The sequence below is a fragment of the Prunus mume genome, linkage group LG5 (genome assembly GCF_029339155.1).
Source record: "Prunus mume cultivar Tortuosa linkage group LG5, ASM2933915v1, whole genome shotgun sequence".
In the NCBI taxonomy this organism is placed as follows: domain Eukaryota; kingdom Viridiplantae; phylum Streptophyta; class Magnoliopsida; order Rosales; family Rosaceae; genus Prunus; species Prunus mume.
This window is the reverse complement of record NC_142702.1, coordinates 20,738,181-20,743,362: the sequence shown is the minus strand read 5'-3', so window position 1 is coordinate 20,743,362 and position 5,182 is coordinate 20,738,181. Positions and strand designations below refer to the sequence as shown.

The window sequence follows — 5,182 nt, the reverse complement described above, 5'->3', positions numbered from 1 at the left end:
ACGTTACAAAGATAGGAAAAAATATCAAAACAAAGGAAACTTGAATGTTCTCTATCTTTTGCTATAGAAATTGAACATGCATGCATTCATGATTTTTGTTCACTGGTTTTAATCCTAGACTCAAAAGTCATTGTGACTGATTTAGTATATGTTATATATCTTTTTCCATCTTATGGGTTGTTTAACCTTCGTCTTTAAGCCATGCACCTTTGAGACGACATGCTTCCCTTCAGTTGAAGATGGACGCAACGAAAGGACACTACTATTTGTACGAGTTTTCGAATATTTGAGTGGCGATAAGGTATCTCACTGAAATAAAGGAACCATTTTAGTAAATGAGTTGTACTGTTATTTGTAAGAACTTAATGGGAACTTCTCCCATGAACTATTTGGTATATGACTTATTGTGTACCTCATGGTGTTCTATGATTCAAGTATCTTTTTTTTTTTCTTCCTCAATGTAGGAAATGCAGACGCTGGATTGCCTTTGACTGTATTTCTCTTATGAATAAAACAATGGAATTTGAGTTAAGTGATTCAATTCCAGAGACGAAGGGTTGTCAGTCTGGGAAAGGCACTTTACCATTATCTTTTTAGTCTATGTAAGAAAGAAAATACTTGTCTTAAAACAACAAGAAAAGAGAAATTGATGATTGATGTATTCTACATTGGTCTTTTCTTCAAAAGCACACTTAGGGGAGAAGCTATAAAGTATCTCTGTCTAATAAGCACAAGAAAATAGCAATAGAAATGGAGAAGGAAAGAAACAGAGCAAAAACAGGGGAGAGGATATTGCTCTCAAGACAAAGTTAACTTAAGAACTTTATCTTTTGTTTTCTGTTTTTGGGTACAGAGTACAGACTGAGACAAGAGCTGCGTCTTTTGACAGTAACATCCCACTTAGTTGCGCATTCATCCCAAATTCAGTGTCTCACTTTTGAAAAAACGTGTTTTTGATCAATACGTTTTGGTGCATTAATAATAAAATTCTCCAACGAAAGACTAATGGTTTATCAAGTCGGTCGTCTAATAATGCGAACGTGTTTTTCTCCTTTCTTGACGGCTATATCAATTAGCTATTAGTCTAGTAGTGCATCTCTTTGCAATGATACTTAGGGGTGACATTTTAAACCGAAAAACTGAAAAACAGCAAAAATCAACCGACAATTTACCGCAATGAAACTGCAATCGCGGTAAACCGAACTGCATTTGCGGTATTAAGAACCGAACCGCATTTGCGGTTGTGGTTGCGGTATTTGATTTTCAAAACTTGCGGTTACCGCAAACCGCAAAATATAGCCACACGGATGATGAAGTTGAATTTTACAAGGAAATGGAACATATGACAACTTGTAAGTAATTAGTTTATTTATGCTAATGTTATTTATGCTTCTTCTTATAATAAAATGTACTAAACTATGTTGTTTTATTTGTAGATAATATTGGTGCTCAAACAACACAACGGGATTCTTCAAATCCACTCACCACCAACACTTGAATTTGTAACATTGGTGCATTGCATTTTCCTTTTAGTTTGTAACTTTAATTAACTTTGAATTGGATTTTTCTTTTTTGTTGTAACTTTAATTCATTTTGCTTTGCATTTTGCTTTTGGTTTATAACGTTAAAGGATTTGGAATTGGAATGCTTGAGAAGTTTAACTTTAATTGGAATGCTTGGAATTGTAACTTTAATTTTCTTAGGTTGTGAATGCTTGAGAAGTTGAAGAGATTGTGAATTTATATATGTTTGAGAAATTGAGGTTGTGTATTTATTTATTTAGGTTGTGAATTTATATTTTTGTGAATGCTTGAGAACTCGCGGTTTTAAACCGCTAATTCCCGGTAACCGACCGCATTTTGCGGTTTCAAAAATCATCAAACCGCAAATAGTCGGTCGGTTTGCGGTTTGAGTAAAAATTCGCGGTTACCGAACCGCAACCACCCCTAATGATACTAGTGCATCTCTTTGTAGTGGACCACTGAATCACGCGTTCATTATAGCTGCAGCAAGGCCTACACCGAATGTATATAATGCGCAAGAAAATAGACCACTGAAAAATCAAATCCTAAACACCGAATGTGACCTATCAACATATGACCAGATATGTGTTTGCATAAGGGAATAGAACAAATTGTCAATTGGTGAAGCCACCTAGCTAGTCTCTTCATATTTACATGAATGCACTAGTAATTATGATAACTACATAGCTTTAACAAAAAAGAGGCAACTTCACCATCTCTTAAATGAATTTTCATCCCAAATTCAGGAGTTCAAACTGGAAAGGTAATTTACTTATGAAAAATGGTGGTTTTGGCACAATTACTTTTCTGGGGTCTACTTCAAACGCCTATTTCAAGAATTTCTTCGATTAAGAATTACTTATGAAAAACGTTGGTCTACTTCAAAAGCCTATTTCACTTCATTTTCTTTGATTAGAAACCTTGCTTGGAAAACCCAGTGGGACAAAATCGAAGCGAAGGGAAAAAGGGTGAAACTTTCTTCTAGATCATTGAAATGGTGTTGGATGCGCTTATGTTGCCTCGTTAAAACCTTGCTAGGAAAAACCCAGTGGGACAAAAATCTAGTCGAAGGGAAAAAGAGTACAACGCGCATATGTCTTCTACGTAGTAGAATTGGGATGCTCCCCCTGATTGATATCTCCCCCTGATTAATATCTTCCCTTGATTTTCATTAACTTCTAGAGTTTAGGATTTAGAAAAAGTTTTGGTAAAAAGGTTCGCCAAATTATCTTGTGAACGAATTTGTTTAACTCCAATCTCTTGGCTTTTTTCTGAAGCTATGTCACCCTTGATGAACCCTTATTTGATTTGAGCAATACAAGCAACATTGTCTTCATACATGATCGTCTATTACAACAAGGGGTCACTTCATGCGATATATCTCAATATTTCATGAGCTTTAAGGATTTCCATGTACCATATAGTCTTAATAAATATGCATTAACACATGCTATAAGTTTCGCGTTAAAATAACAACTGCACTTATAGAAATGTGGATGCATCTACGATGAGATGAGAGACTAAAACCATGTCTCTACCAGGAAACCTTATGTCATATTAGTGATCTTATTTCACTTCACAAACACCAATTCGTAACCTTCATACTTAACATTTGTAATTCGGTGTTTGAGCTATAGGTTCAATATCCCACACTTCGAATTTAATGAAAAATGGAATTGCCTATTTCCATTTTGGCCAATCACTTAATTTGTTGACATTCATAAGGCAATTTAATATAATCATAGCCCTTGATGATTGTAGTAACTACTAATAAACCAAATGTATCATCAATTCATGATCCCACAATTCTCATGTGCATACGCATGCATAATTTGTAAGCATCTCATTGCTTTGGGGTATCAATGCCTCTTCAGGGGGCTGATGTTGTCACTTATGAGATAAACATCTCTTTTACAATGAATTAATTAGAATATGTGGATCGTAACCTCATATAGAGCGTTATTTTTTATAGGGCTTGAATTTTTCAAATAATCTCCACTTCTAAGGAATTAAGTCTTTAGAACCTATATTTCTGTCATGCTCCAGGCATGCATTATATATATATATATATATATAGTCACCATGTTAATGGATTGTGATACGAGAATATCAATCCATGTTTGCACATTCATAACTTTATATATGCATTATCTTGATGAGACAAAAGCGGACCGATTCAACACTATTTCACGACGTTCTTTAGGAACTGCAATTTCTCCCCCTACCGGTGGGAAAATTGTCTCAAAATGTAGGAAAATAAACTCACCATACTGGATTGGATAATGTGGGAGTAGTTCTCGTAGTCGTCTTGACAAGAGACAAATATGTAACCATTTTAGTAGGCACATTCAATAAAACTGGTGAAGTGATCCATAATTAAATGTTGTATAGGTTCACAAATATCCATTTGAATTATTTCAGGAAAGAGGGCTCAATGTCAATTTTTGACTGAGATGATCTTATGACAGCTTTTATTTGTGAGCATTCTTTGTAATGATATTTGTTGGACAAGACAATATTTTGAGTCTTTAAACAACGTCCTTACAAATTTATAAAAATCTTATGTATCATTGTGGAACATGGATTGCTAAGATAGTCATGCCACAATATAAAAGTTATCCGGTCAATGAACTTTTGGTTCATGATATCATAATCTTCAACTAATTTAATAGTTGTGTAATATTAAGGCCTCATGAACTTTTGGTTCATGGTATCATAAACTTCATACTCACAAAAGAAAGTAGGAAGTTTCTCCAATAAACGCCTCTGGCTGTCAATATTGGGGCGGTAATACAAAACATTACCATTGTAAAACGAAATTAACTAATAACCCAACATAAATAAAATAAAATAAAATAAAATTAGTAAAGTGGTATAAACGAGGAATAAAATAAATAAATTAAAGACTATGAAATTCCAAGATAATCCAATATTAATGTGGACTCAATATGTAGACAAAACTACAAGTTTAAGAATTGGATTTCCAACCAATTCAGGTTCATATAGGCACAAATAAGTAATGAACTTCAAGTTCATATATAGTATTAAGATCCATGAAAAACTATGAACTTCAGGTTCATATCAATATATATTCGAAAGTTCATGTTCGAATACGTAGATCTAAATAAATGGAATTAATAGTTGTGCTTTGAACTTCATACTCAAATCGATGTATATGTACTCGAAACTTCTGGTTTGGGTTCTTGACATATGTATGCCTCATGGAATTCTGATTTTGATTAATACAAAATCGAGGAGTTTCATGTCCTTACGTGCTCTTTAAATTCGCGGAACTTCACGCTCTCAATTATTTGGAATCAAAAAACTTCAGGTTCTGATTCAATCAAAAGAACTCTAGGTCCTAATCTAGTTATATGATGAGGATCGAGGAACTTCGGGCCCTGATCTTTTATATAATACAAACTCATCATAATAATTAAAATCATACTTAAAATTAAATAAACAAAGAAATATAAATAATAAAAAACATGACATTATATTCATGTGTAATAAGAGTAAGAATTTTTTTCTTAAACGAGCATGATGAAGTCTAATGGTGAGTACAAAGAAACTCTATACCATGTGATGACTCTAGCTCATATAAGAAGAATGAAAATTCAGAGAAAGAAAACATACCAAGAGCAATGTCGTGCTGATAA

General features: G+C 33.6%; 1 long non-coding RNA gene across 1 annotated transcript; it reads left to right on the top strand.

The window, feature by feature from the left end:
• Positions 1 to 1,138: 1,138 nt before the first annotated feature.
• On the top strand, positions 1,139 to 1,606 carry LOC148917285 (uncharacterized). The gene is made up of 2 exons (XR_016127506.1): positions 1,139 to 1,352; positions 1,437 to 1,606. It is a non-coding gene; the product is annotated as an uncharacterized LOC148917285 (long non-coding RNA).
• Positions 1,607 to 5,182: the final 3,576 nt, after the last annotated feature.